Source organism: Eublepharis macularius, chromosome 14, assembly GCF_028583425.1.
Source record: "Eublepharis macularius isolate TG4126 chromosome 14, MPM_Emac_v1.0, whole genome shotgun sequence".
Taxonomy (NCBI): domain Eukaryota; kingdom Metazoa; phylum Chordata; class Lepidosauria; order Squamata; family Eublepharidae; genus Eublepharis; species Eublepharis macularius.
In genome coordinates this window covers 62,547,137-62,558,942 of record NC_072803.1, presented here as the reverse complement: position 1 = coordinate 62,558,942, position 11,806 = coordinate 62,547,137, and positions in this window count along the sequence as shown.

The window sequence follows — 11,806 nt, the reverse complement described above, 5'->3', positions numbered from 1 at the left end:
AAAGGCATAATGTTGAGAGCTGAGGGTGCTCAGGCAGAGAGGCAGTGGGGAGCGGAGAGCATTGTGTGTCTGGGGGTACAAGGTGCCTCCTGCATTTAAACGGGCATTTCGTCAAGTTGTCTGTGTGGAGGGTTTGAAAGCTGTTTCCTCCAGTGCCTGCCTTGTTCAGTCTTTGATTTCTAACTGACAGCAAGCTGAAGGATTGATCTGAGCAAAGATAAATAATTCATGAATTGCTTTTTTTTTTTTTTTTGAGCAGCTGTGAATGTTGAAAAGCCAAGTTCCGCACAGTGCGTGGCCATTGTTGGGGGGAGTAAAAGATCAGTTGGAGGAGAAAGCTGTATATAGATCAATAGTTATTCTGGTTTTGTCTGGTGGCATAAGTGATCTCTAATCTCTGCCCACCTTGCTGACGGTAAGATTGTGCCAGTCACTGGATCTTTTTGCAGGCAGCCCTGATGATGTGAAAATTTGGGGCGCTGGTATGTCATGGTCCTTCTAGAAAGTGAAATGCATCGGAATGTCACTGTGACAGGCCAGCTGCTAAAGGCGTGCCGTAGCTCAGCAATGGAGCGCATGCTAGGCATGCAGAAGGTCCCGGGTTCGTTCTCCAAGACTGGGAAAGGCCTTTGCCCAAAGTCTGAGAGAGCTACTGCTGATCAGATCAGACAGTTCTGGCCTAGATAGCCCAGGGATTTGACAAGGCATGTCCATCTGGGCTTACATTGTGACTCACCCTTGTGGATATAATTTGGGACACTGAGTGCTGGCTTCAGCGCTTCCAGTCTCCAGAGTCCAATGTGATAGGAAGTGTGTCAGCCTCCACTGGCTCTTCTCCAGTTCACAGACCGACTACAACCGCCACGGGCCCAGCATCTACTGTGTGTTGTCCACGTCTGACTCCCAATTGGAGTTGGGGGTGGGGAGTCCCTGAGAGGGGAAGTGTGCCCGAGTGTTCCTTTCCACAGAACAATTCTTGCACTCCCAGCTGTGTGTTCCAGTGAAGTCTGCTAACTAAATTGTTAAAATGAACTTCTGTGAGGTTAATACGTACATTTCATTCTCTATATTAATCGTGGTGTTTCTGTTGACCAAAGGACAGCCATCTTTTTCGGAGTGCAGGACTTGCTAAAGCCAGAAGTTTGAGCCTTTTTATCCCAACTTTCCTTTGTCCCCATAATTACCTTGCATAGATTCATCATCTACTCAGTTCTTCTATGTCCTGCTGCAGCCATGGCTGCAGGCCCACAACCTGACAGAGACTGGCTCTGAACAGAGCAGATGCATAGCAGAAAGCGCTAGCTGGTATCTGGTAGGAAAGAGTAGGTAAAATGTGAGGTCTCTGCAGGACCTTGGACAGCTCCCAGGCAGCACAGATGTTGCTTTGATGTAAAAGATAAGGTAGTCCCCTGTGCAAGCACTGAGTCATTACTGACCCATGGGGGGACGTTGCATCACGACGTTTTCTTGGCAGACTTTTTGTTACGGGGTGGTTTGCCATTGCCTTGCTTTGATTATCAGTTCCTAAATCCTGGTAAAGCCTAATGACTTCTCACGTTCCACCCTTCTCTGAGAGCAGAAAGGCATTTAAAGCAGTAATCCTCAGGTTTGGGTACTTGCAAATTGACTCCTCTCGGGGGTTTCTAGGTGTTTGTTCTGCTATCTTAGACAGTGCAACAAAGAAACTTAGGCAACTTGCATAGGGACAGACCTTCAGAATGAAGCCTGCAGAACCTTTTCCAGACCCAGCTGAAAAGGAAGGGACATTACTACAATCCCTTGACATCAATGCAAGGTTTACCCTTGACCTTGTAAGGAAACGCAATCTAGACACTTTCTTCTTTGTCTAGTTCGCTCCTCCACCTCCCCCCGTCGAATAGTCACAGTTAACTGAGTTTTGAATGATACTGAGTGGATGCCTGACTGACTGCAGATCTGACACTTAAATGAGATTACAACTTCCCATCTTCAAGAAACAAGGCAGATTTCCACTGGTTTTTGTTTTACTTGTTTTAAATGTTTTAATTGTTGTTTTTATGCCTTTGTATGTTTTAAAGCTCTGGTTTTAACGGATTGAATTATGTGTTGTTGTTTTGGTTGGTTTTAATCATTATTTACGATTTAATTACATAATAATGTAATCGTATGTTGTAATGTGATTTTTCTAAAAAAATGTATGTTTTAATTAGTTAGCTGCCTTGGTAACCCTTATGAGAGCAGAAAGGTGGTATATAAATGTTGTTAAATAAATAAGTACTCCGATACCTTGAAATCAATGCAAGGTTTACCCTTGACTTTGCAGGAAATGCAATATGGACATTTTTTTTCTTTGTCTGGCATGCCCCCCCCCCAGCCCCTTACTGTGGAATAGTCACGGTTAACTGAGTTTTGAGCGATACTGAGCGGGTGCCTCACAGACTGCAGATCTGAAACTTAAATGAGATTACAGCTTCCCATCTTCAAGAAACGAGACAGATTTCCATTGCTTTTGTTTTTGTTTTTAATTTCTTCACTTCTGTGCCTGAGCTGGAAGCTTTGCTTCTTTTCTTCTTCTCCAGTAGTTGGTCTCTGATGCAGGTTCTATAAAGATCCCTGTCCAAGCGAACAACTGCTCATTACTGGCAATTGGGAAGGATATGGGCGGGGTGGTGGAGGAACAGAGCGCGTTCTGGTCCTTCAGAGAGGAAATACAGGCTTAGATAAAGTGGAGAGTTTGGCCAGCTGTCTGTTTTCTTTACAACGAGCTCATTAAGTTGGAAATCCTAAGCATATTTCAGGTCCCGTTAACTGAGGGGGACTTACTTCTGAGTAAGCACGCATCATATTGTCCTGCAATGTGGGTTTTTAGGAGGGCTGTCAACCAATTAAAGACTTTTTATGTGGATCAATCATCTGCCTGTATGGAACTGCCTTATACCAAATCAGACCATTGGTCCACAGAAGCCAGTAGAGTTTATTCTGACAGCCAGTAACTCTCCAGAATATCAGAGTCTCTGAGATCTCTTTCTGGAAATGCCAGCGATTGAACCTGGTTCCTTCTAAATGCTGGCATATTTAGGTTTGTATGCTCTGGCTGTTTCAATGGTGTTGGCTTGCTGTTAGCGGCTTGCTTTAGTGATTCTGGCTTGGTTTTGAATGGTTTTATTTTGTTGTTGTAATTGTAAGCTGCCTCAAGGAGCTTGTTAGAGAAAAGGCATAAAAATATGCTGAGTAAACAAATAAACACATGAGACAAAGGTCAGTCTAATTATAAACGAAAGCTGTCCCTCCTCATATGAAGGAAAAGATGCAAAGTTTTGCTGGCTGGGAGGTTCAGGTATTCATGTGCCCCTTTTCTGGCTGATCCCACAAATCTCCAGGAATTTCCCAAGATGGAGCTGACAACCCTACCAGAGAAGGATGAACAGCAATATGGCAAGAAGATGATGCTCGGAACAGGAAAGCTTCAAATACTTTTGCTGCCGGCTAAGAGATGATTTTTATGGTTTAGCTTTTTTTCTGAATGCTGCAAGGATCATACGCAGACTTTTTAGTAAGAAAAAAATCCTCTGCACAAAAAATTATTCCTAAGCAGCAGATAAGGCCTGCCTTGGCTTCTTGGGGGTGCAAAGAAGAAGCAGAAGCAGAAAAGAAAGTGTACACTGAAGGGGGCATACAGACTGGGAGCCCAGTCCTAGGCTGTGGCTTAATCAGTGGAAAGGAAGATACTCTCTGCCCATGCATTGCGGTCTCCCAGCCCATGCCTGTGGCCTTGCAAACCACTTCCAGTAAAATGTGCCTAAATGTAGGGCTCAGTCAGGGCTTTGCTTACAGAAGACTCCTGGTTCAGTCTGAGGCACCTCCAGGGAGCAGAGCTGAGGGAGGCTCCCAAGCGCTGCTGTTGGCCAGAGTGGACCCTACCCCAATGGTCAGACTCCTCGTAAGAAAGCACAGGCTAGGCGTGCCCAAGGACTGCCTTTCTTCTCTACCCTCTCCAGTTGCAAGGGGCTCAAGTGGCCGGACTGAGAAGGACTCTGCTTTGAACCCTCCTGCCAATCTGAGACAGCACTGGGGTAGGCGGATGAATGGGTGGCCTTGTGATCCAGCCGCTCCGTGCAGTCTCTCATTCCCCAGGTACAATGTTTGATTAGATTAGAAACTGGCTGTTTCTGTGAGGAGGAAATGTATCCCAAACGCATCCCGAAGTGTTCAGTGCCACAGCTGCCCGTGTCTGCTGCTGCCGGATCGGTGCCACTCCCCCGCCCCCCGCCCCACGTGGACTGCAGATTTGACGATGATGTCACTGCTCTACATAACGAATCAGATTTGGCTATGTGATGACAGGTAAGTGAAAGAAACTGAGAGTACAAGCAAGTGAGGGCAATGTTAAGGAACAGGCAAATGATGTCTCATAAGGCAGGTAAAATGAAATTTATCCAAAAGGGAAGGCTTCTTTTTAATGCCAACATTTGCACGGAGCTTCAGCTAAGTGTTGAATAACATCCCACTTGGACTTTACATTTCCTGCACTCTTAATTTCACGATGGGCCTGTCCAGTTGAATTTCATGGGGATTGGAGTCCTAATCACTTTGATGTGGAGCCGGCTGGGGAAAAAACCCCGAATCAGTGGCTGCTATTTGAGGGCTCAGCCCCTTCCAGACTCTTTTTGGAAGTTCATGGGGAACATCTGTTAAAACAGTAGGGCTTGCATTTGGGTAGGGCTTGAAGGATACTCATCAGATTATCAGTATTTATTTTGTTGTAGGGCTTCCTAGACATTCTCCTTTGTGTCTATAAATTCTCAGAAGCATTAAGCAAAGATGCAGCCGCTGTTTCTCCTAGAATCATAGAATCATAGAGTTGGAAGGGGCCATACGGACCATCTAGTCCAACCCCCTGCCCAGTGCAGGATTAGCCTAAAGCATCTCTGACAAGTATTCATCCAGCCTCTTCTTGAAAACTGTCAGTGAGGGGGAGCTCACCACCACCTCCCTAGGCAGCTGATTCCACCTTTGAACTACTCTGACCGTGAAAACGTTTTTCCTAATGTCCAGCCGGTACCTTTGTGCATGTGATTTAAGCCCATTGTTTCAGGTCCTACCCTCTGCTGCCAACTGGAACAGCTCCCTGCCCTCCTCCAAATGACAGCCTTTCAAATATTTAAAGAGAGCAATCATGTCCCCCCTCAACCTCCTCTTCTCCAAACTAAACATTCCCAAGGCCATCAGCCTTTCCTCGTAGGGCTCAGTCTCCAGACCCCTGATCATCCTCGTCGCTCTCCTCTGCACCCTCTCGATTTTGTCCACATCCTTTTTGAAGCGAGGCCTCCAGAACTGCACACAGTACTCCAGGTGCGGCCTGACCAAGGCAGTACAGAGGGGGGCTATGACCTCCTGTGAGGTTATTGCCTCTACCTGTCTGTTTTTCTTTCCTGCTTACCAGCTCCTTTGGCCGGGGGGGGGGGTGGACTTTTACGTTGTCCCTCAGCAGGTGCTGAAGAAGGGTGGGTGGGTTGGTAAGGACACTAACAGCAGGGCTGGCCCAAGGATTTTGGCTACCTAGGCTGCAAATGGCTTTCCACACCCTCCATGCCCCCTGCACTGCAGAGACAAGTTGGCCCTCAAACTGCCCCCCCCATACTGCAGCAAGGTTAGATGGGACTGCTGCTTGATTTGGCAAAGCCTAGTGCTGGGAGGGGGGATAGGGGAGGTTGGTGGGTGATAGCCTAGGTGATCGCCTAGGTGTGCCTAGTGGCCCAGCCAGGCCAGAGTAACAGTCTAGCGGCGTTGGAGGTGCAGCACTCTAAGCAGCTGAGTGCAAGGTTCAGTCCGCCATGGAGGCTTGAGATTAACGGAACAGAAGCAGGAAGAAGAGCAGGCGGGAGCAGCCAGGAGGAGTGCCTTGAAGGCACTTGACACTGACATTGCAACACCCTCCAGCAATCCTACCTCCCGCCTGCTTACTTCCAAATGCATGGCATCAAGTAAAGAGGAGACTTCTTCCAACTTTTTTATATAGCTTGGTTAACAGTCTTGAATATGGCCTGTAGGCACCAAGTTCACCACATCAGCATCGGTGGGGACTGAAGGAAATAGCTTGGCAGTCTGAATGCAAAATAAAAGTCTGGCAGCACCTTAAAAACTAACAACATTTATCCCAGCAGGAGCTTTCATGTGTCAGTCTTGAAGATGCCGCTGGAATTCGGCTTTGTTTTGCTACAATAGACTAACATGGCCGACCCTCTGGAATTAGCTTAAATGCAATTGGGGGGGGAGGACAGAAGCCTGCATTTTGCAGCTAAGTGGGAAATGGGAATTTAGAGATGATCCCAAGTGCGTGCTGTTTACTGGGGGTGGGTAGACACTTCTTTAAGGATTAGCAACATCTCACCTGCCCGAATTATATAGTTGCAAAAAAAATCCACAAATAACCAACCAGTCTCCCATAAACACACAAAAAAAGAGAACCTCTGCAACCGGACCCATGAAGGCAGCCTGGTATGTGTGACTGGCAAGGAGACGGGGGAGGGGGGGACGGACGGGGGACTAAAGAGTCTCTGCTAACCAGGCTGTCTCCTGGTAGAGCTCTTGTAGTCTCTAGAATTGGGATGTGTTTCATTTTGTGTTCAGAAGCCTCTGGCTTGCTTGCTGTGCCCATTCGCTTGTTGGGGCCTCAAAGGCTTCCACATCAAATCACATCAGAGAATCTTAAACCAGTCTCCAGGGAAACAGCTGCTCAGCGTACCTGCCTTAAGAACAATGAAAAGGAACGGGGTGGGTGGGGGCTGACCTATTTAGGAAGCGGAGGGTGGTCCACCTTGGAATGGGCTAGCAGTGGTTTTCAGGAATAAATATGCAGAGCAGGCACTTCCCAAAAGGCCACTTCCAGGCAGTCCGTGGCTCCAAGGCTCCGTCTTCACAGCAACTTTCTCCTGTGACAGTCCAAAGAATCACGTCACTTCACTTTTGGGGCAAAAAAACTTCTAGTCCTCATGGTCATAGATGTATATTTGCAGAAAATACAATAATTAAAAACAGTAAGAGAAGCAGAAACAGCAAAGGGAATAGAAACCTGGTGGTGGAAAGTGCCTTCAAGTCACAGCCAGCTTATAGTGAGCCTGTAGCGTTCTCAAGGCAAGATACGAACAGAGGTGGTTTGTGCCTTGCCACTGCCTGCCTCTGCGTAGCTATCCTGGCCTTCTTCAATACTAACCAGGGCTGATGCGGCTTAGCTTTTGAGATCTGATGAGATCGGGCTAACCTGGCCCATTCAGATCAGGGCAATCTTACTATATAATTGAGTATGCGTGTTTCGGATGACTCACTTTATACCCTGGTGCACCACCAGAGGGTGCTGCTGCAGAGGAAAGCCATATCGCTCCAGAAAACATGCCATGGTGTGTGTCAGAACTGTGGCTAGATAAAATCCTTACTCCAGTCTGCCTTCTGCAATTAGACAAAAGTCCATTGTTTCCAAAAAGCATTTAATGAAGAAAAAGATTATTATAGTCCACTGGCCTGAATGCAATATCCAGGTTGGTACATATGCATTGTTACCAATGCCAGGCAAAGCAAGAGATACATATTAAATATCATAGCTGACCCATCCTCCCCCCCACAGTTCTCAAAATATTCCCTTTGAAGCTGCAAAAGCGAAAGCTTCCCCAAGGCCGGTTCTTGGTGGAACGTCGGTAGCCAAAACAATGCTGGTCTGTGAGATAGCTGCCTGGGAACCTCTGCACCTGGGGAAGAAAGCACTGAACACTGAAAGGATTAAATATGGAGTCGGTTAAGCATAGGTATACAAGAGAGCATTCTGATCCTGACATTCTGCCCCCCCTAAGAACCCCCCCCCCCCGGTTTATGTGGATAGCGAGAGTGGAACGCTTTCACCAGTCTAGGGGCATGGACATGTACAGCACTGACCCACTCATCAAACCCAGAATCAAAGTCTTTCCACCTAATTAAGTAAAACAGCTGGTTTCGTTTAATTTTTGAGTCCAGTATTTGTTGTACTTCATAGTGGGTCTGGTCATCGATTAACGTTGGAATAGGGGGGCCTTTGATGTGCCACTGGTTATCTGTTGGAGCCTTTTTTAGGAGGCTGACATGGAAAGTATCATGCACGTAGCGTAGGTTCTTTGGCAAATCTAAAGCAACAGTCACTTTGTTGATTACTTTACGCACTGGGAAAGGTCCTAAAAACTTCAAAGCTAGTTTCCTGCTGGTTTGAGATAATTTTAGGTTTTTTGTAGACAGATAGACAAGATCGCCAGGTTGTAAATCCCATTCTGCCGCACGGTGGCGGTCTGCGTATTTCTTGTAGTCCTGTTTGGCTTTGTCGAGGTGTTTTTTGATTTGAGTCCATTGTTGAGCTGCTTCCCCCCCACCACTCGGTGATGTCCTGAGAAGCTGTAGTTGGAGGGGGGAGCGCTTCGAACGGGAACGGCTTGAAGTGGAAGCCATAAACCACTTTGAAAGGAGTTTCTCCTGTAGACGCGTGTACACTGTTATTATAGGAGAACTCTGCTAACGGGAGCAAATCAACCCAATTGTCTTGTTGGAAGTTGATGTAGCATCTTAGAAATTGTTCTAATATCTGGTTAGTTTTTTCGGATTGTCCGTCTGTTTCTGGGTGATGGCTTGAACTGAGCCCTTGTTCAATTCCCAGTAGTTGCAAAAGCTCCCGCCAGAAGTTGGCAATGAATTGCCCGCCACGATCCGAAATCACCTTGGATGGAAAAGAATGTATTTTCACAATGTTTTTCATAAAAATATCAGCTAGTTTTCTAGCGGAGGGGATGGTGGTGCACGGTATAAAGTGTGCTTGCTTGGAAAACAAATCGACCACGACCAAAATACAGTTATGACCCTTAGAGGGGGGTAGGTCAGTAATAAAGTCCATAGAAATAATCTCCCACGGTCGACTTGGCGTTTCTAAGGGTTGCAAAAGCCCCGGAGGTTTGCCCTTTCGGGATTTGGCGCTGAGACAGATGGGGCAAGAGGCTACGTATTGGGAAATGTCCTTGCGCATGCCTGGCCACCAAAATTGGCGTTGCACCAAGTGGAGCGTTTTTAAGTACCCGTAGTGTCCCGCTGTGGGGGCATCGTGACATCGTTGTAACACATCCTTTCTCAGACATTTAGGCACATAAAAATGGTCTCCCCAAAGCCATTCTCCCGTGGCGGATTGTTGCAGTTTGTCTTTGGGCGCCTCCCCCCCTTCCTTCTCCACTTCGGCTTTCAGCTTTTCTCTCCACCCCTGATCGGGTGACGGGGAGGGCTTAGCGCGGCTGCGCATAGTCATCATACCCCCTAATTGCATAGGCGAAAACACCGTGTCGACTGTCTCCTCCCTTTTGCTTTTATGTTGGGGCATGCGTGATAGAGCGTCAGCGAGGAAGTTAGTTTTGCCTGGTAGGAAGTTTAAGGTAAAATTGAATTTCGAGAAGAATTCTGCCCACCGCAATTGCTTGGCGTTTAGTCTGCGAGGGCTGTGCAGGGCTTCTAAATTTTTGTGATCCGTCCAGACTTCGAACGGATGTCGGGCTCCTTCTAGCCAATGTCTCCAATTTGTGAGCGCCGCTTTAACAGCGAAGGCTTCCTTTTCCCACACATTCCAATTTCTCTCTGCCTCAGAAAACTTTCTAGAAAGGAAGGCGCAAGGTTTGAGATTTCCGTCCTCTCCTCGCTGCAATAACACACCCCCAATTGCCATATCGCTGGCATCGACCTGTACTATGAAGGGGCGGTTTTCATCGGGGTGTTGTAGGACGGGTTCTGAGACAAATTGCTCTTTTAGCTGATTGAATGCTGCCTCGCATTCGGGTGTCCATGAGAGCTTTGCACCAGGTTTTTTTGCTTGCTCCCCCTTGTCTTTCGTTTTTAACAGTTCAGTTAAGGGGAGCGTGGTCTGGGCGAAATTAGCAATGAATTCTCTATAGAAATTGGCAAACCCTAGAAACGACTGCAATTCTTTTCTGGTGGAGGGGACTTGCCAATTTAATACAGCTTGTATTTTTTCTGGGTCCATTTTCAAGCCCTCTGACGATATACAATAGCTCAGATAGGTGAGTTTTGTTTTGTGGAACTCACATTTTGAAAGTTTAATAGGCAGTTTGTTATTCATGAGAGTAGTGAGGACCTTTTGTACAAGTTCCACATGTTCCTCCTCCGTTTGTGAGTAAATCAACACATCATCAAGATACACCACTACCCCCTGGTACAGAAATTCATGTAGGACTTCATTGATCATGGACATGAAAACCGACGGGGCGGCAGTCAAGCCGAAAGGCATTACTAAATATTCATATTGTCCGAGTGGGGTATTAAACGCGGTTTTCCATTCATCCCCTTCTCGGATACGGACATGGAAGTAAGCATCTTTTAAATCCAGTTTAGTAAAAATCTTACCTTGGGCCACGACGTTGAGTAGATCTTTGATGAGTGGAATGGGGTAGGCGTTGCTAGCGGACACAGCGTTTAGTCCCCGAAAATCAGTACACAGTCTTAAGCCCCCATCCTTCTTTTTCACGAACAAAACTGGGGCTGCATGGGGACTATTAGCTGGGCGGATGAACCCCCTTTGCAAATTGAGATCAATGAACTTCCGAAGTTCGTCTCTTTCGTTGGGGCTCATAGGGTATAACCGACCCTTTGGCAGTGAAGCCCCTGGTAAAATTTCCACAGCACAGTCTGTCCTCCTATGCGGAGGGAGCGTATTGGCCTCTTCTTCTGTGAAGGCTTGAGTGAATGCCCTATATTGTTTAGGTATTTGGTTAATTTCTTCTTGGGTGAGTAGAGCTGAATCAGACATAGTGGGATTTCTTCCCCAGTTTTGATCCCAACGATGATTTTTGCAAGATTCATGGGTGAAAGTAATACTCCCTTCTGCCCAATCGATGTGGGGGTTGTGATCACACAACCATCGGCTTCCCAGTATCAGGGGATATTTAGCTGTGGCACTAATGACAAAAGATCTGGTTTCCCAATGTGATCCCATGCCGGTTATGATCGGAGCAGTCTCTGTGGTAACCGGATTCATGTTAGTGCCATCCATTTGTTCAAAAATGACAGGCATATCCAAATCTTTCACTGGGAGTACTAGTCCATTAACTAAGGCAGGTGCAATAATGTCTCTAGAGCAGCCCGAATCAATAAGGGCTTGCACACGGATGTGCATCTTCTTGTCCGCATTTACTAACGTTACAGGAATGAACAGTATGGACCCCGGGGGTCGGTTTAACACCGGACCAGACTTACGTGTGATCTGCCGTTTGGGTCCTTTTACGACAGATCCATTTCGTTTCCCGACTCCGGGCTCTCGGGATTTCCTTCCCCGATCAGGGTTGTTTGATCGTCTTCGGTGATCTCCTCCAACTCCAGTCCTCTATCTGGGAAACTTTTTCTTGGCACTCCCCTACTCCTCGGGGCAGCTCTGGGTACCGGAGAAGGGCGCGGCAGCGCTGGGCTGGTTAGGGGAGCTGGGCATCGTAATTGGAGCGGAGGTCTTTGCACAGGCCGATATGGGCATTGCGCTGCGAAATGGCCACCCTGGCCGCACTGTAAGCACAATCCCTGTTGCCATCTAGCATCCCGCGCTCCCCGGGTGGCATACCCAGTTCCCCTGCTCCCTCTCAGAGACAAAGGTGTGGAAGAGCGTCTTTGGCTCGGGGGTTGCTGATGTTGTTCCGCAAGGCGAACTTCCAGGAGTCGATTTTCAACTTCGCAAGTCAACTGTATCCATCCTAACAGTGTAGGCGGATTGTCTTGCATGAGCGCTCGGTCTAGTAATTTTGGATTCAATCCTTGTTTATACAAGATGATC